Raw genomic sequence first — 21,159 nt, 5'->3', positions numbered from 1 at the left:
TATTAAGCTCATCTAAAACTATTTTTAAGGTGGACTAAGTAAGAGAATGTGTGAAGTGTGCACTTTCACAACATAAATTTAAAGGAAGAACACTATTGGATTTATTTTTTATAATTTTTCATATAGATCAATGTTTCCTTTTTTGCAGGTAACATGATAAATAGTTCAATTTTTTTTTTTAATAGTGTCAATCTCATTTTTCTAGTCTCCACACAAAATATACTAAATATTATTTTTGAAAAGTGAAAGGTAAAAATTGTTCAATTCATTTTGATAATTTAAACTGAAAGTTTTTAGTTTTATGAATCTCAACTTGTACATACCAACTACTTCATCTTGATTGTTGATAGGTAATTTAATATCATATTTTTATGTACATGTTTGACATATATTGATTGATCTAATCCATATAATAGTTAATATAATATTGGAATTAGAAGTATGCATAAGGTATGATATAGGACAATACAAACCCCATTTCATTCAAGAGATAAATCATGTATACGTGATAACAATATTTTTCTTGACTATAGTAGTTCTTGAAAAGTTACTTTAAAAAAATTATACTACATTATTTTGAACCCTATTAACATCTACATATATTATATAGATGTACATAACACAAGTGAGTCTATATGGTTTTGATGGTTTAATGAGTAGATTATTACTTGAAGAGTTTTTTTTTTTTGTTCTGAAATGAGTTTGCATTGTTTTGAAAGTTATATTGAGATCCATTTCAAGTTATTTTATATTTTTAATGTATATGAATTATTGGTTCAATGGTCCTATTTTAATTATCTATAGTTTTTTATGTCTTGATGAATTTATGTATTGTTATATTCTATATAGAAATCAAAAGTTCCAATAGGTCTAATAGGTTATATTAATAATGTTTTATAGGTTAGACCTTGATAAAAATTTGGATCGGTAGATGATACAAGGTTGTAATTTATGAAAAAAAATATTTAGGATTAAGTGATAAAATCATGAAGATGAAGTTTTGATAGAAGGAATTAGAAATTTTTTTAAGTATCATAGAGTTTACTATCAGTAGGTGTATATGAGAAATATGTTACCAAGAAATACTAATCTATTAAAAAACAAAAGCATTAACTAGCATAAAAATCATAACATATATGAGAGACAAAGTGAAACCCTCAAATGAGAATATAAGCCATAGAATGGCTCTCCCAATGAGGATAGTCACTTGATTTAGGGATGAGTCTAAGTAAAGGATTGGTATATATGCTCAAGGCTTCTCAAACTAGCTTCAATGGTGTTCTTGATGGATTTTTGTTTGGGTGAATGGATTTGATATAAAACTTGCTCTCAAAATGGCATTATAAATTTAGCTCAAGGATTGTGATGAAATGGCTTGGAAGAGGATTCAATTTATAGGCTAAGGGCTTGAGGGATGGAGGGTTAAGATGTAAGGATGGGGAAATGGTTAAGGAGGGCTAGGATGCACTCAAAGGGGAGCACATGGATTGTGCTTGTTTAGCACCAACCAGGGAGTGACATATGTCACAGGGTGAGTGGATGGAGGCAAGGGGATGGATGAGTCAACAAAAGAGGCTCAAGGGATAATATCTTCATAAAGACCCTTCATAATGGCTTGTAAGAGCAATGAATGGGCTTGTAAGAGTCATTATTGCTTTTGTAAGAGCATTCATTGTTGGGTGGTTGGGATATTTTGGAGGGAGTTGAGATTGTTGACTTTGCTTGGCTTAGGGAATGTGACAAGGTTAGGCGGGGGGGGGGGGATTATGCTTGGTTTTAGGATTAGATTAGGGATGTTGGAGATTTTCAAGTGGATGGCATTCATGAGGGTGGGTGAGTTAGTGGCTAAGCTTGGTTAGTGTGGGTGGATGGGGTGGATTAGGATAAAAAGCGGGCTTAGGATAGTTTAGGGGAGGGCTTTATTTATCAAATAGATTTATTTAATAAATGAGGATTCTGGAATTTAGATAGAAGAATAGGATTAATTGATAAATAATAGGTTATTTGATTTATCAATTAGTACTATAGATGATTAATTAAATTAATCAGCTAGGGGATGGCAAAGGATTAATTAAATAAGAATTTAATTAATGGTGCCTTTAGAGATAACTAAATAGGATTACAAAAGTGGTGTAATCAAATTTAGGTGTCCACAGTAGAGGCACTATTTAGATTGCTCAATTTAGAAGGGTATTATTGGCACATACACTCTTAGATACAAGAAGTACAATATGTCAAGCTACCATGCATGTGACGGATAGGTCATGCATATATACATAGAATAATTCATTAAATTTCCTAGTTTTAGTAGGGTATGTGTAGGATCATGGTGTGCCAAAATGTTCTAATGTGAAAAAGGTTGAGCTTTAAAACATCTAAAAGTATTTCAAAATATGCTCTGATTGTTTTTCCACCTATCCTAATACTAAAGAATAAAGGTGATACCAACTAATTTTGGGTACTTGATCCCATATCAGTATCCAATACAAAATCAGTTGCCGAAAATTGGTGACCACAAATTTTAAAAAAATCCTTAGCTTATTTTCATTCTATTTTCATTATTTGTGGCTTGTTTGTGTTTTCTTCTAGCCCACATTTCAGGTATATGATTTGAAATCAAGTACATGATTTAGGAAATTTAAGTATGATTTTTTTTTGTTTGTTTGATTTTTCATTGAAATATTTTAAAATTAGGTTTTTTTAATAGAAATTATTGATTTTATTATTTTAATTAAAAACTATTAACATAAATAGTAATTATTAGACTCTTTCCAATTTAATATGCCTGGATGACTTGAATGATGTTGATAGAACTAGAGCATGGAAAAGAGTTCCTCAAAACCCTCCATCAAATGATCCAATACCCCCTAAAAACTCTTCTCCAAATGCTCCACTACCTTGTCAAAATCCTCCTCGAATTGAATATTTCATAGAAGAAAATTTTACCAAACTGAGGCTTTTTAAAGCCGCATATAACAAGATACGTGGACTATATCCCAGGATATCCATGTTAAACATGAAAATGGACAATATATAGACACTTACCGATGAAAAAAATGTTGCTCTATGACAAAATGCATGCCATGTTTGATGATGGGTTAGAATATGATGAGGTTGCAGCCCTAAACATAAATAAAGATGATATAGTTAAATTTTTTGTGAAACCAAAAAATTGGTAAAAAAGTAGAACATAATATGCACAAATTATCAATTAAATGATGCATAAATGAGGCTAGATATATGAAATTTTTGGATCATTGGTGGATTTTTTTTGAAAAATCCCCACATGACAATTTAGAGGTCATATTCTATTTCATTCCAAAACTATGTGCTAAATTTGTGTCAGGCCACAAGGTGAACTACTGGAGCATGAGACACAACATGGGTCTATGAGGAGGAGCTCCTCAAGATAGACCCTTTTCCTAGTAGAAGAAAGATGGAAATTTTTGGCCCCCTACTCATATCTGCCCCCACTAAAACATCCTAATATCATTAAAGTAGTAATCTCTAAAAATTTTAGAGCCATCTAGAGATTGAGTAGCCTATTCAAATCCAAGACTACGTCACTATTGCCTTTCGGTGTTGATGACACTGGCATGAGTTCAGCATCAATGACCTCATCACAAGTTTGTGTGCCCCATAATTTTTTTAGGTACCATTGGTGATCATTCTAAGTATCAATTTCTATTTGAGGAAGATGATAAAACAGATGTTCCTATAGAGACTACACACCCTAATGTGAGAGAGTAGGAGCATGCAGACCCATGGGATCTTTTTGTGTCATTATGTGTATATATTTTTTTGTTAGGAAATAATTGATTTAAGTTCATCTTTATAATAGAATAATTTTAGCCCGTACTAACTTATATATGTATGTGATCTTCATTCATGTTTAGTCGATGATAAAGGAGGAGCTTAGATGGCTTAATGATGTCACACTCTTTACAATTTCATTTCGCCTTGATACATCTACGGTACATTATGTTTTGTTCTCATTGATTTTCTATTTGATATTGAAACATATACAATTTCTAATATTTCTTTGCTTTTACAGGTATGACCTCTTAGGTGGGAGTAGAGTCTGGGGGGTGAGGCACACCTCATTTAGAAGCAAAAGTTAATTAGGTGATTTTAGAGTGATTAAATATTGATGAATTCTTATAAAATGTTTGTGTTAGTAAAATTTAATTGCATTCTTTATTGTACAAGGTATGGCTATGGGTAATGAGTCCAAGTAGATTCAACATCAAAAGCCCTCTAGTATTTCCATTTGTAGTGAGAGCCACATTGTATGTATAAGTATCAGTTATTTTTTATTTTAATTATTTTCATTAAAAAATTCAAAACTAATTTACATGTTATTAACAACTAGGATTTTGTATCTCATAGGAAACACCTAGTGCACAGGAGGCTGGATATTAGATTTTTGTAACTTTTCTCGCATAGCCATTATATCTAGAGGAGTCAACATAGGTAAGTTTTAGTTTAAATTCTTGATTATATGTTATAAATTTAGTAGGCTATGAATTATAATTTAATATTTTAAGTTGTAGATCCATATGAAAACCATAATTTAACATATACATGCCAAAATCAACCAGGTTCAAGCATTGTCAAGGACATATGAGAGGACTTCTAACCATCACAAGAGTTCAATCAAAGAGGCATTTATGATGAGAGTTTAAACCTATAAATATTCCTAAAGAAAAGTATCATCATGCATTTGAGTAATTCAATTTTAGATATATATAATCATATAAATTCAGTAGTGTAACTTTGGGTTTTCCTTTCTTATTTGTGTGGGAGCCATTTGATCCACATAGTTCAATAAAGAGGTTGTATTTTGATGATACACCAACAACATAGGGTAGTATAGTTGTCATAGGATGTGTCATGTGACATTTTGAGATAGAATATGCCACACTGTATACATAAACATTGATAGTATACACATTTTGATGGCATGATCAACTACATTTTTTATATGGATCTATGCATTTTAATATATACTTGTGTAATTTATTTGTAGATACATGAACATTAATATATATTTACATCACTTGTCTTTTCTTACATATATATATATATATATATATATATATATATATATATATATCATTTATGATATACATGTTAATTTACTATAGTATTTTTCAATTTATCATGGATCATGTGTATTGTCCACCTTCATGGAATATCATACATTTTGATTGTGTTTGTTATATTTGATTTAGAAGCACTAATTTTTTAAGAACATATTATCAACCTTTATTATCAAATTTTGATGTAATTTTTAATTTGAAATTAAATCATATATGTTTAATTTGAAATGATATCTTTGGTCCATTAAGATGTCCACAATTAGCCAAATCCTTGACCAATTTTTTCTTGCAAGCCAATCTTTGGTCTTATGAGATGCTTTAGTATGTACTGGTCAAAAATGTTATAGGGACTCTTTTGTGAAAATAGGGATGTCACTAGGGTTCACCTTCCCATCTAGAGTGAATGGTATTGATGATTTAGTGGACCAATGAACTGAGGCACACTATATGTTTTGGCATCAAGTGAGATAGTTGTCTCAATTCTAAACAAAAAGTGATCTCTCTAAAATGAGATAGGTTATTATAAACCTCAATAGGATCATTTAGTAGCAATAAAATTTTCACTGATATCCCACATGAGCTCTAAATTATGACCCTTAGAAGAGTTATCTCCAAACGCACATAGAGCATGGTAGAGACTCTTTTGAATGGGGTAGACACAAACATTAGAGGCTCCCCATGGTCATAATAAGGGTGTTACTAGGTTCACCTATCCATTTGGAACTAATAGAACTAATGATTTGATGTCACAAGTTTTGGCATCCAACAAGATTATTGTGTCAAATCCAAATGAAATGTGTTATCTCTAAAATGATATAGGTTATTGTAGACCTCAACATGACTATATTTTAGAATTCAACTTTTTGCTAATAGTTCCCATGAGCTTCAAGTCATGACCCTCAGAAGATTGATCTTTAAACAGACTTAGAGCGTCTTAGAGACTTTTCAATCTATGGTGGCCACAAATTTTGTAAGTGGTCTATGGTACAAAAAAGTGTGTCACTACGGTTCATCAACCTATTCAGAGCTAATGACACTAACGATTCAATTCCAGGATCAATAGTTTCAAAGCTATGCAATGATACACTAATAAACTAATGCATACTACAAGTTCTGGCATCAAGCATAACCATTATGACAAATCGAAATGGAATATGATCTCTCTAAAATGATATAAGTTATTATAGACCTCAATATCAATGTCTTATATCAGTTGATGTTTTACTAATACCCTCTACCAGCTCTGAGTGAAGACCTTTAGAAGATCGATCACCAAATGCACTTAGAGCATCCTAAACACTCTTCAATATGTAGTGGTTGCAAACATTATCGGGGCTATGTGGTAAAAATAATGGTGTCACTAGGCTTCACCCACTTATCTAGACCTAATGGAACTGGTGATTTAATGCTAGGATTAGTGGTTTGAAAGTTACGTAGTACTGAACCAATGAACTGAGGCAAACTACAAGTTTTGGCAACAAGCAAGATCATTGTGCCAAATCCAAATGGAATGTGATATCTCTAAAATGTCATTGATTATTGTAGACCTTGACATGACCATCCTATAGCATTCAAATTTTCACTAATTTAGCCCCAATGAGCTCCAAGTTATAGCCCTCAAAAGATATATCTTTGAACACACTTAGAGCATCTTAGAGACTCTTCAGTATGAGGTGTTCATAAACATTGTGGGCTTTCTCTAGTCAAAAAAATGGTTTCACTAGGTTTTACCTTCCCATCTGGAGCTAATAGCACTAACAGTTCAATGCCAACATTAGTAGTTTCAAAGTTATACAGTGATGCACCAATGAACTAAGCGACACTATAAGTTTTAGCATCAGGCAAGATTGTTGTGCCAAAGCCAAATAGTATGTGATCTCTCTAAAATGAGATAGGTTATTATAGACATCAACATCACCATCTTGTAGCATTCAAAATTTTGCCAATATCCCCATGAGCTCTAAGTTATGACCCTTAGAAGATCGACTTCCAAATGCACTTAGAGCATCTTAGAGACTCTTTAGTACAAGGTGTCTATGAATGTTGTAGGCTCTTTCAGGTCAAAAAAAGGGTGTCACTAGGGTTTTTATTAAGTAAATCCTTTTTTTTATGCTCTGTCAATTTTTTGGAATCATTGACAATGCAGGTTTGGTATTAGTATTTAGCAAAAACATCAATTTTTAGCTCCCTTGACATTAATTACATTAACTAGAAACATCCTTGTTGGTTACATTAAATCAACAAGTTTATATTTCCAATATCTAAATTGTTTCATCATTATTACATCAATGCACAACTACCATAAAACATAGTGTCAAAAATTTTAGTGTAAAAATTACATAATTTTTTCTCCATTATGCTCCTTATTTAGTTTCTAGCTTCATACATGAGTACACTTCATGATGTACCCACATTGCAATATCAAAAAAAATATTAGCATTATGACTACATAATAATAATTTAATTTAATTTAAACAAGATAATCATTGGTTCACTGAAATTTTATGAACAAAAGAACATAGAAACAAAATATACATAGTCAAGTGTTCCTTTAGGGTCCCTTCTTTGCATTAGGGTCTTCAATAGGGCTTCATGATTGGAAATACTAATAGTAAAAAGTTATTTTACTTTTGGTCTTCCTTGATGCTTCACTAACTTCACATTTTTTTACTATAATAAGATCTAAATATATTCAAGAATTGTTTTGTGCTTTTGATAGTCTTTGACTATGAGAATTCCATTCCTTCTAAATATGTATGTCGATAGCCATTTTCATGCAACAACTAAACCAATATTTTATGTGAATCCATCATCATCTTTAATTAGTAGTGCAAGATTTATTTTACCTCTTACACAATGTGCTAACTAATAATATTATTTCTTATCATTCCCCTGTGGTGCAACTAATGCAAAGACATTTTCTTACTAAAGAAGATCCGATAGATGGTTATGCTCAACTACACTTTTCATTCCATCATTTTCTGATAGATTGTATGGTAGACAATGGAGTAAGATAATGTGGAGCCCATATGTCCACCCACTCACTTGAGTCATAGTCATTCCAATCACATTGAAAATAACTAGGACAAAAGTAAGCTAGTCATCATGTCCAAATGGTCCATGTACTAGAATCAGAGATCCAAAATGAATGTAATTTTGAAGAATCTATAATAGTAACACAACCTTATTTATCACCTATGGCACCTCTTCAATCAACCAAAAGAACCTATGTACTTCTAAATGAAGAGTAATCCCTTGTGATAATATTGAACTAGACCAATCAACAATACTACAAGCATCAAGAATCTTTACTCATGAAATATTCAATTGCTCTTTAACTAGATCTCTCTTCACACATGTTCCTACTCCATCATCATCCACTTTCCCATGGATAGAGTCAAAAAAAATTCCAAATATGAGGCACCCCACTCTCTAAATGCATAATATGTGAGCATTCTAGAATTGACCTATGCAATTATCTAACCAAATGATATTTTTGTTTAGAGCACTGTCATGCTTCTATAAGAAATCAAACTAATTCTTGAAACAATGTTGTGAAAACTCGTGAGAGTGAGAGCTATCACCAGTCATGTAAAAAATGTACTCTAATAATCTACCAATTATCTGACATACTATTAGGGGTGTGCCTATATGTTATGTGGAGATAGCTAGAAATCTAAATAGAATTATAATATCGAGACTGTCTCATTTTGGTGCTATAATGTGTAGTTCACTATAAAGTCATATCTGATATAATACTACCAATGAGAAAATTCACCTTACACATTATAAATTGTTGATCCAACAACTAAGACTTGTTACTATGTCTTGCATACTTCTAGAAAATATATGTCCTAAAATCCGAAATAACCTAACCATAGTGATTTTTTTTACAACCAATTCACATCTAGATCCCTCACCTCCACTTTTCAATTTGTATTTAACTATTTCATATACCTTTTTTTACTATAATCTTCCCAAGAACTTGTTTGTACCCCTCATGGAAACATGTTTGAAACTTGGATTAGCCACCATATTCCTTAACGCTTCTCTTTTAAGAAAGGATTTGTATAAATGAAACAACCATCAACTCTAGGGCAAAAAAGAATGATCTAGAAAGTCTCTTGATGAATTTGGAAGCCCACTAACGCCACAATTATCCAATATTTCATTATTATGAAAAATAGATTGGATGGATCATAATAGATAGTGGGCATAGAAAAATCCACATGATATTTGCAATATGTATTTTGAATCTTAAGTGGCACACAATAAAATGACTTCAAGGATTCAAAAGCCATTTGTGATACATGAAATATTTGATGATGCTCTCTAAATTATTTGAAAAAAATAATTTGACTTACATCCAAATAATGTTTAGGATGTGGTGTGTGGTCTCTAATGCCAATTCTCAACTTTAATACATCTTTAACACTGGGTGACACTCTTGAGCTAGAGTGCCAAAACTATGTAATTTTTTTCTTCATATAATCAGTTAGATTCTTTTTGAAACGTGGAATCCTCCCACCAAAATCCCATGTATCATTTTGGAGAGTATCATCAATTCTCTCTCATATAGTAAGTTTCCTTCTCAAAGTTGTATTATTTAGGTTTAAGTCAATACAAGTTTTTCTAGCATATCTACCCTTTCTCAAATGATGACTTATCAAAGAAGTTGTATTAACCCTTCAAGCAACTCTCTTATCCTTATCCCTATAATTTTTCTCAATGCTATTAACACCACTAAAAATATTCTTCACAAATATGACACTTCATTCCATTTTCTTATTGACATTCAAATCTTACATTTGGAAAGCATAGTTCTCATCTTTAGCATCTTTAGTAAGTGCATAAAATTTTGATATTGCTCCACTACTGTCTTATTGCTGAAACATGTCTTATGTAGTGTTGAAGCCCATAAAAAAATAGTTCTTTATTATTTTTTTCCTTCCAAATTACAAATAATAGTTTCATTAATTTCAATTAAACATTTTTGGTGTTCTAGGACCTTCATTTGTGTTATAATTAGGAGATATGTAAAGTACCTATGCATTTTCAGTTTCAAGATGGTCAATCATAACTTTGATATTATGAACTGGTAAATTTTCATTCCCCAACTAAACATATTCTTTTTCTAACTCTATAACTTTACCTTAGACCAATACATCATCAATTTGATCAACATTTAACATAACTTGTCTCTTCCTTCAGTGACTCTTACCCTATACGTTGTAATGAATTACTTTGATACATTCCTTTTTCATTTAGCCTTTTAACAACTATTTCTCCCCATTCAAACAATAATACTAGATACCTAGTTAAATTTTGTAGCCATCATTTCAAATAATAGACCCCAAACAAAAATTTTCTACAAAACGCTATTGAAACCTACAAAAAAGCCAAAAAAATGTGATTGCCAAGTTTGTAGTGATAGAGAATATATTGGTAAATTTATGCCAACAAACAGATTCATGTACCTGATCCCATATCCAGTATCCAATCCCAAATCAAGTACCTGATATGATATTGGGTACCCAAAATTGTGATGGAAATTAAGTGGGTATAATTGTACATATTGTATTTATATTCATATTTACTTTTTATCATATATATATATATATATATGTATATATATATATATATATATCTATATATGTATATATATATATATGTATATATATATATATATATATGTATATATATATATATATATGTATATATATATATATATATGTATATATATATGTATATATATCTATGTATATATATATATATCTATATATATATATATATACATATATATATATATATATACATATATATATATATATATACATATATATATACATATATATACATATATATATATATATACATATATACATACATATATATACATATATATATACATATATATATATATATATATACATATATATATATATATATATACATATGTATATATATATATATATATATACACGAACAGTTATATAAATATATAGAATTTTCTCATTATATATTATTATATAATATAATAATTATATAATAGATATTATTATATATTATTTTTGTAATCAATTGTATGGGTCAAAGGAGGTGGTATGATAACCTATGACCCCCTTTCACCCATTTCATAATGACATGTGTCCGTAGGTGTCCATGGACTCGGATGCACATGTCATAATTGATCATCTGGGTCAAAGTAGATCCTAGGCTAACCTAGAACCCCCTTGGACCCACTTCATCATGACATGTATCTATGGAGGCCCTTGGACCCCTAGGAACATATACTAATTGATTAGATGGATCAAAAGGGGTTGTAGAATAACCTACGACCCCCTTTCACCCATTTCATTTTTATATGTGTCACCAAATGTCCTAAGACCCATACAGACATATCATAATCAATCATTTTGGTCAAAGAGGGACATATTCTTTGACACATTTCATCATGACATGTTTCCCTAGGGGACATATCATAATTGATCATATGGGTCAAAGGGAGTCATAATATAACCTACAATCCCCTTTGACCCATTTCATCATGACATGTGTCCCTAGGCATCCTTGCAACCCTAGAAACATATTATAATCAATTATGGGTTGAATAGGGACATAGCCTAAATTATGACCCCTTTCAACATATTTCATTGTGGCATGTGTCGATAAGGGTCATAGGACCCGTAAGAACATATAATAATTGATCATATGGGTCGAAGGGGATCGTAGGCTAACGTATGACCCCATTTAACCCACATCATCAAAACATGTGTCCCTAGGAGTCCTAGGACTCTTAGGGACATATTGTAATTGATTATATAGGTTGAAGGGGGTGATAGGACAACCTAGAACCCCCTTTAATCCATTTCATTATCACATATGTCCATGGGGGTTTGAAGACCCCAAGGGACATATATTAATCGATCATATTGTTTGAAGGGGCTCGTAAGATAACCTACAACCCCCTTCAACCCATTTCATCATGACATGTGTCCTTGGCGGTCCTAAAACCCACAGTAACATATCATAATCAATCATATGAGTTGAAGGGCATCATAAAATAACCTACAACCCCCTTTGACTAATTTCATTGTGACACATGTCCTTAGGGGTCCTAGGACCACTAAGTGTTATAAATATTTTGAATAACTAATATGGTGGTGAATAAGTTACTCAAGTACAATATACAACACTTGAACAATAAAATAATAAATACTTTATTGATATTCTTATCCTATTGTTGCTTGGTCTATATTGTAAAAATGTCATAAACATAACTTGCATTGCATAATGAAAATATTATAAAAAGTAAACACATAAAGCATTCATCACAATTTTGACACTAGGATTTTACGTTGAAACCCAATTTGGGAAAAACCAAAAGCAACATGTCACTCTTTTTAAATTTTTCAAAATAAGCTCTGCTAGGACCCAACCCAGCTCTTAAAGGTTACAAAACACACTATTAAATGTTACTTGGTTTGTTGGTTTAATCACCCTGTTTAGAGTAGCCTTGTGAGAGGAATTTGATCATTTTATTTAGAATGTCACCAAGTAAAGGATTTACATAGACTATTAGGTCAACCTCTATTAAAAGGATTTCAATACAAACTATTTATAGTAACTAGAAAGAAAATAGTAGGTTTTCATATGTGTGAGTACAACTCTTTTTTTATAGGTTCAGATGTTTGTTTAATCCTTATGTTGGTTTACTAATAATCTTTCCATTGACATCTTTGATCTTGATGTCCTTGGACACATTTCAAGTAATCAATCTGCCCTTTTCATCAAAATTAAGCCTTTTCCACTAATGTACTTATGAATAACAACATAATATCGACAGGCTTTATCTATTAGCTTTGTATTCACTCACACTAGTTTAGTTTTCTACACATACTATACATCTTAGGGTTTATGATTAGATTCAACTTAATTTCCTATATGTGTCCATCTTCTTGACCTTCTTCTAGACACTTCACTAGAATTCTTCTATTAGATATTTAGCTAATCCTTCCCTTAAATATAATGATACAACTCATAAATCTTATCTTTAATGTGGTTTATATATCACAATAAATCAACTAAGTTGGCTTGATCTCATGATTTCCTTGAATTCATTCTTATAGTATACCTCACCAATCTCCAAATTCTAGTACATAGTCATCACTGAAATACCGAATCACTATAAATCTTTCTAGCTCAGCATCATCTATTTGGCTTGGCTAATTCTAATGCTTAGTCAACACTAGATTTTATTAGCTCTAATAGTAGTTTAGTTGACACTAGCATTGTTCGGCACTAACAGTATTTTGTACTTCTACACATTTTTGTTTATCATTATTAACATAAACAATCACCTTGCTTTATCAAATTCTATCTAATCAAATCTCCATTGTAACTTGTTTTTCATAACTCAACCTTTTCTTTAGATGCTATTGTTATGATAAAATTTTCAAAACATCTTCATGAATCAAACAAATATGACATCTATATTAGGTAGAAACATGTCTCATCAATAGATTTTACATCAATGATAAAACAAAAATTGTTCCAATTTTAAGTTTCTTACAATCTCCCTCTTTGGCATTGATGGAAACATCTTAAATATCTTAGTAAAAGTTGTAGGTTAGTTACCATACAATCAAAAATATTTGTTATTAATTGTCCAGGATTCATTTTTTGTATGGTTCTCTTTAAAATTTCTCTTAGGAATAATTACTCCCTCTTCTATAATCTCTCCTTTGTAAGTTTATGAATTTCTCCCTCTTATAAGATCTCTCCTTCTTTGATAACAATGCCAAAGACATGTAGTTGTCTTAGCTTCAAAGCCTTCATACATCTTAATCATGTAGATGGAACATGTCTAGCTAATATTTTTCATCTGCCTATGAGTGATCTATTATGTTGTATCAAATTTTCTACCTTAGGAACTTCCCAAAATAGATTTGTATTGCATCACTATGTAGGATATTCTGATTACTACATGCAATGAAATGCACCTTGTTTTCTTAAGTATCTTTGATTATGGGAATCACCCCTAGTTCATCTCTACGATATTCATGAGAATCTTTAGGTATGGGTTTTTTGAACATGTTAGCAATCTATTCCTTGGTATTCAAATATTCTAGCTTCACTTCTTTGTCTTCAACTAATTCCCTCAAGTAGCGATACTTGATAGCACTATGTTTTGTCTTATTTTGAACTAGATTCTTTGAAATGTTTATAACACTTATGTTATCACAATATATAACCAGTAAAACTATGATTTCTTCTTTCATACCATTCAATAACTATTTGATCCACATAATATTTGAACAATTTACTTCAACTACTATATGCATGGCATCAGTTATAGATTGGGAAATATAATTTTACTTCTTGGTTGTCCATGATACCAATATCTTTCTTAGAAAGAATGTGGGGGTTTTATTTTTCATAATGTAGAGAAATTACAAAAATATGTGTGCAAAATCATGAAATCCTTGTGTCCTACAGATTAGGGTTTCTCTTCTTATCATTTTTCAAAATCTTGTGTTACCCTAGTTATGACCTAATTGCTATGTTGCTTGAATTTTATTAAATTATCAAGGTTTGTCATCAACATAGTCTTCAAAATGACCTAAGTGTGTTAAAACCCTAGGTTTATCTTGAGTTTTTCAAAAGGGTTTGCAAATTTCCTAAGTTCTTCACTTTTACAGTTTGATAGTGTTTGGGTTTCCCGTAGGGGCATTATGCTTTCTTGCCTTTGTTTTTGTGGTTACATTTTGCTAAAGGTCATATAGGCATAATAGAATTCTTAGTTTATAGATATAGAGTTGTGTATCTCATAACAGTGAAGTGATGGACTTTGGAGCTTTCTGGTCATACGATTGATCCTTGGGTGAAGGTACGTAAAAGGTTTTCATATATTGTAAGTTTTGACTAATGGTTCCATGGTGATAAGTTAGCTTAGATGAATGAAAGCTTCTCATTAGGGTACCTCTAGCTATACATTGTCCTTTTAAGTGTATGAGTGTAATAAGGTTCAAAATGCTTATGTTTGTTGATTTATGATGGTATGAGTAACAAGTTAAGCAGACGAGTGGAAAGGTGTATTGGATTGGTTTATGCTCTCATTTTTTAATGAATTATGTAAGGGCGTAAAGGCACATGATGGCGTAAAAGGTGTATTACTAAAACATCATATGGCTTTTATGGTTCTACACACAAGGGAAGCTCATAAGATTAAAGCAAGGTTTGACTTTGTTTATGTGCTTCCATTATTTTGGTTCATGGACAATCATAAAGTGGTGTCATATAGAGGAATGTGTTGTGTGGGACTTGACAAATTACCACTTGGGTTGTGATAAGAACAAATCAAATTATGACATGTCACATATGTCAGATGGGCCTGACGAGCATGGAAGATAACTTAAGTCATTGATTTTGCATGTGCTTAAATAAATGGTGATTTATTTTGAGATCTAATCTAGGTTGTTGATTTTTTGAGAGACAAGTTTTCCCTTACACTCTTACGTTTGCAAGGATACTATGTGGATGAAGAGGTGCTTCATGTCTTTCTCCATGGATACAAGATTGGTTTAGCATATGAGCATAAAAGGTAAAATAAGGAATGAAATGAATGCTTTACTCTAGTACGAGATGTGTTGAAGCATAAACACTTATAGATACGTTGAAGGGGTTTGAGATCTTATGATGAAAGGGGCCATGTAGGAGTGTAAAATAGATTGCAAGGCCATGATTAAAGAAGCCTAATGCTTCTACACTTGATATTTTATGAAGCATCACTAGATAAGTGTAAGTGTTTGATAGTTGCATCTTTAGAGTTATGAAGGTTGAAGGATATGGGCTCAGTGTATAAGTGGAAGACAAAATTTGGAAAAAGAGATTGGCTAAGGTGTCATGCTATTTAAGAAATAAAGGACAAATTCACCATAGCCAAGTAAAATAAAAAGAAAAAAGATACTTTAGGATCATATTACACGGTTAAAATTCTTTGTTGACACCCAACAAGGATGGTATTAAAGCTTGTGCATTCAAAATTTATTAAAGCTAATAGATGGCATGATTAAAGTATAAAGATTTGATCAAAAGTTCAGAATATTTTCCATTTCCAAGAGCTTGTGTCTTCCATTCTAAAAATTCTTTAGGTGTCCATAGCTTTGTGATTTTCTATGTCATTTTTTTAGGAGTTTGAGATATAGATTTGTAGAAAAAAATGGTTAACATGGATGTTGAAGAGATTCCTACTAAGGAAGTAGAGGTTAAAGAGGAAGGTGATGATGTTTTAGAGGTCAGACAAAAAGGAAAGAAGAAGAAGGGTACAATAAAAATAGAAAAGAAATCAAGGTCCATAAGCCAAATAAACATTCAGAGGAATGGTTGAAAATACTTCCAGGGTCATCTAATGAAGTTTCAGCCAATGACCATGTTTTTAAAGACCCTTACTTCATATGAAAAGATGCAAAGTACCCTTAGGTCGATGGGTTTAATCTGTTCATGTATTTTGACCAAAGCAAAATTGAGAATATACCAGTATGCAACACATGGAATAGGAATATGGAAAAATTAATATTTCCTAAGGTATTTGTTGATGTGGGTTTGTTGAAGGCTTTGATAAAATCTTATAATCAAGTCACAAGGTCATTCCATAGACATAAGGGGAGTATTTTATGCAAACTTAATAGGACTTCTTTCATAGAAGCTTTTGGTTTGGAGGGGCAAATGGATGTGCCCATAGATATTGATGAATTATAGGGAAAATTTGGGAGAAATAAGACTCATGCTCTGAATAATGTGATGCTACCCCACATCTCCTACAATGTCAAAAGGGCAGGGCAGATACCAAAGAAAGTAGAGGACCATTTGCCACTAAGTAGATTCAAACACTACTTCAAGAATATATTGTATGGATTACATAAATTTCTAGGAAGTGATGGGGTAGAGGATTGTGTACATGGCTCAATGTTTCTAATGGCATGTGACATACAATACCCTTTTCACAATAGGGAATATGATTATGTTGGATTCATTATGGATAGCATGCACCATCAGATTGTGAATGTCAAGAAAGGAGAGATGAAGGATTTCAAATTTTATCATAACTCATTGCTAATGCACCAGATCCTATACAAGAACATTGGTTTTATCAGTCAAGATTCCATTGATCAAACTTATGATGAATTTGGTGAGTTGTCTATGCAATTATGGACTCATATTTGGGATAGGAATTTTCATTATTCAAATGCAATTGTATTTTTCAATTTGTTTAGTGCTGCAATCATGAGAATGGTAGATCATACTTTCTTTAGGGCCCCTAATGTTTTGAAAACATTACTCAAACCTTCCCTTTGGATGAAAAAATGAAACTGGATCATAATTGGGGTAATATTTTTTTTTAAAGGAGTGTACCTTGATGAGAGATTATGCATCTCCACAACCACCTCATATATTACCCAAATATCTGCCTTCTAGGTTAGCTATTATTGAATTCTTTGGGCAATTCCTATTGATGAACAAAGAGATGATTCCTCCTTCTCTATGTAAACCTACATTTATCTGTAGATGCTTTAAAGTAGGAGATTTTATAATTGGGAAGAATGCTTATGAGGAGCTTAGTGAATATCTAGGTCAGTATAAATTTGCTACTAGACCTTACAAAATGTATGACCTAGAAAATTATATAACTAATGAGGTCAAAGCTATTAGGAGTTATATTATGCCTCGTAGTAAACCCATCCCTGTGGAAGATTTAATTACAAATATAATAGCAATAGGGGAGTCTAATGAGTTGTTCGGGAAGTATGGTGAGATCAAAAAAGTAGAAGAGGCCTTAAAGAGGACCAATGGGTTTTTACACAAATAGCCCATATCCTTGTAATTTGAAGAAAATGGTTGAGAATTTTGATCATATTATGGCCCAAATGCCAAGTGAGCTAGTTAGAGAAGAGGCAATAGTGAATAAAGAATCCCCTGAGCCTAATGGCTAGATGGAAATTGATGTTGAGGAGGAAGAGACGCCATTATCTTCTACATGGGTGGCTAAATGCAGCAAGAGATAGAAAACCATGCACATCCCAGAGAGGGTGGTGAGCAGAGCCTTACAAGTCATACCAAGCAATGATCAATATTTTGCTGATATCAGACATAATTACTTGTATAAATGAGCAATAGAGGTAGGAAGAGCCTAAACTAATTTACAAATGGCAGCCTCTAGATTGGATGATAGACTCATCCAATTTGAGAAATTTATGGAAGATGATGATTTCATTAAATCATCTAAATTTTTTAAAAAAAATTATATAGAATTATAAAAAATGAGCTCACATTGAGCCTTATGCTAGGAGAAGATCTTGAAAAGAATAAAGAACTAGTGGATAAACTGTTGGCATATGATCTAGATAGTGAGACCATGACCCTTGCTAAAGCCAGGGAGTTGGTGGATAGAAGTGGTATGATTCTAATACCAAGATGGGACATTGAAAAGGCCTTTTTACTTGATTAGATAAGGAGACAAGCACAAGGCAATAAGTTATGAAGCCAGTAATAATGAAGGTTTGAAGAGAGGGTCACATTTTAGTATAGATACTAAGACCCTAGTTGTATGGAGTGTTGCCCCTAACACCAACATACCTAGAATGATGAATATAGAGGAGACTACACAAGGCAATATGATTGTTTGGACAATGGACAACACCACTTGCAAAGAAATTTCCACCATGGTTAAACACTTTGCATTCATGAACGAGGAAAAGATTGAATAGATTGAGGATAGGCTTGCTATTACCTATAACAAATTCTTGGATGTTAGGAAGTTTTATGAAGAAGAGATTAAAACATGCTATGTGCAAAAATAAAGAATAGAAGAGTTGGAGGGAAAATTTGAGAGCCTAGAAGAGGAAGTTACATCTTTGAAGGACCAACTCAAAATTGTAGTAGAGGCAGAATGTGGACAAGGGAGTATGGAAGAGGTTAGGAACACTATTGAAGGAAAAATCCAAACAGAGGATATAACCATACGGGTAATAATGGCAGTGTCAGTGCCAATGGTAAGTGTGGAAGGTGAGGTTTCTCAATCTGATAAGGCACCAAAATGGGGTATAATGTTGAGTATACTAAATCATAGGGTAGGCATCTTGAAGAGAATCTCTCAAGATGCATATAATGCATTCACCAACTTGCAAGCTTCTGAGAAAATATGCAAAGAAGCAGTTGGTTGGCTTGACGCCATTTTTTGACAATGGGGACCTTACATGCAATTTTTTGATAGATTGGTACCTTTGCTAGCTAAGAAACCAGACCTTCTTGATAAGGTTATTTCTATTAAAGAGGGTATCGATAAAGTAAAGAATTTTTTATAGTTCTTTATAGGAAAATTGGCAATCATTTAGAACAAGATGAAAGTGTTCATTAATGGTTTTTATTCCTTAATCCTTTCTATCCTTAATTTTGATAACCAAATAAAAGATTGGAATGAATGGTCTAGTTATTTTGACCATATTGTAAACTTTCCATAGGTGGTAGCCATTTTTGAAGGTGACACTAATGAGTTTTCTTATAATGAACTCATTGATACTTTGCTCAAAATTGAAACTGAAATGAATAAATTCATAACAGAAGGGAAAGTAGTCACCTATGCTAGGTGGAAAAATTTGATGGCAAACTAACAACAATAAAAGCATGCAAGTGGCCAACAAAAAGAGAAGTTATTGTATGGGAGGAAATCACAAAAATAAAAGCTTTACCAATAGGGGGTAGTTGAAGAAGAGGACAAAATTGAAGATTTGATGTTCTAGCTATCATATGAAAATGTTTCTATTATTTCTTTTCTTATGGATATAGAGATATTTTGAAAAGCTTGTTGTATTCCTTGTTGTAAAAGGAAAATTGTTAGTCACATTTTTCCCTTTTCTTGTTGCAACTCATGCTTATATAAATGAGTTTTCAAGGCATTGTGATGGGTCCAAAGGCTTGTATAATTTTTTTTTTCTCTCAAGAAAAGTATAGTTGGTCCAGTATTTGTAGTTTTCTTGAGTTTACTTTCAATTGTGTACTCTCTTGCAATATATAGAAATGATAGAATCAGTAAGATAATACAAAGGAGTACTTACATTATATCTATGTCAAATGATAAGCTAATTTTCTTGAGCTATTGATGTGTACAATGAGTGTGCAGGATATTTTAGCCAAGAAATATAATGGAGAAATGAAACTGAACCCTATGTACCAATTGTGGAAACTAGGGTTGAGTCTAACAAAATGCACAAACCCCATCATTCATATTTTATTTTTGTTGTGTATTGAATGAATGTATCATTTGTAATCATTAAGTGTTAATGTTTTGTAATAGTGATTTTTCAGTGTCACTTAACACTTTTGAATTGTATATGCATTCCAACATGATAGTTAGGGTTAACCAAGTAACCTAAAGATCTAAGTTGGACTAGGTTAGTGATCATTTTTTTAATCAATTAGTAATCAAGGTTAATTATCCTAATCAGGATTAGTGACTAATCTACATTTTTTGAAGGTCATTAGAAACTCCTAAAAAATCCTAATTAATCCTAAAGGTCTAAAATCATGAAATCTAAGTACCTAAGGGGTATGGGTATGGGTTGGGGCATTTTCCAACCCCCCCTAGCCCCTTTTGTTGAGTTTTATGGTCACTTAAAATCCCCATTTTTTCTTAATTCAAAAATTGAATGATTTCATCATGGGTTGGATAACTTTAACTCCACCTTGAGGTTAGCATATGTATAGTTGAGTTAGAAGACTCTAGAATGTTTAGGCAAGTGGGGGAGTTATTACTTTTTGGAGTGGTTGAGTTTAGGATCTTATTTAGAGGCATTTTTTAAAGGGTTTGAGTGTTCAGCCAACCTCTAGTTTTAGAGTGCAATTCAGGATTGAAGGAGAAGGAGAAGGAAGGGAATGCTCATCTCAAATTGTTCAATTGCCGTAACTTGATTTCGAAGGTGGGAATCTCTCAGCTCATGTTGTTCATATTTTTTTGCATGCTTAAGTTATTATGTTTGCATATGTTTGTTCGTGTGTGTGT

The sequence above is a fragment of the Cupressus sempervirens genome, chromosome 1 (assembly GCF_028749045.1).
Source record: "Cupressus sempervirens isolate cs-2001-9-10 chromosome 1, ASM2874904v1, whole genome shotgun sequence".
Classification (NCBI taxonomy): Eukaryota; Viridiplantae; Streptophyta; class Pinopsida; order Cupressales; family Cupressaceae; genus Cupressus; species Cupressus sempervirens.
This window is presented reverse-complemented; position numbering follows the sequence as displayed.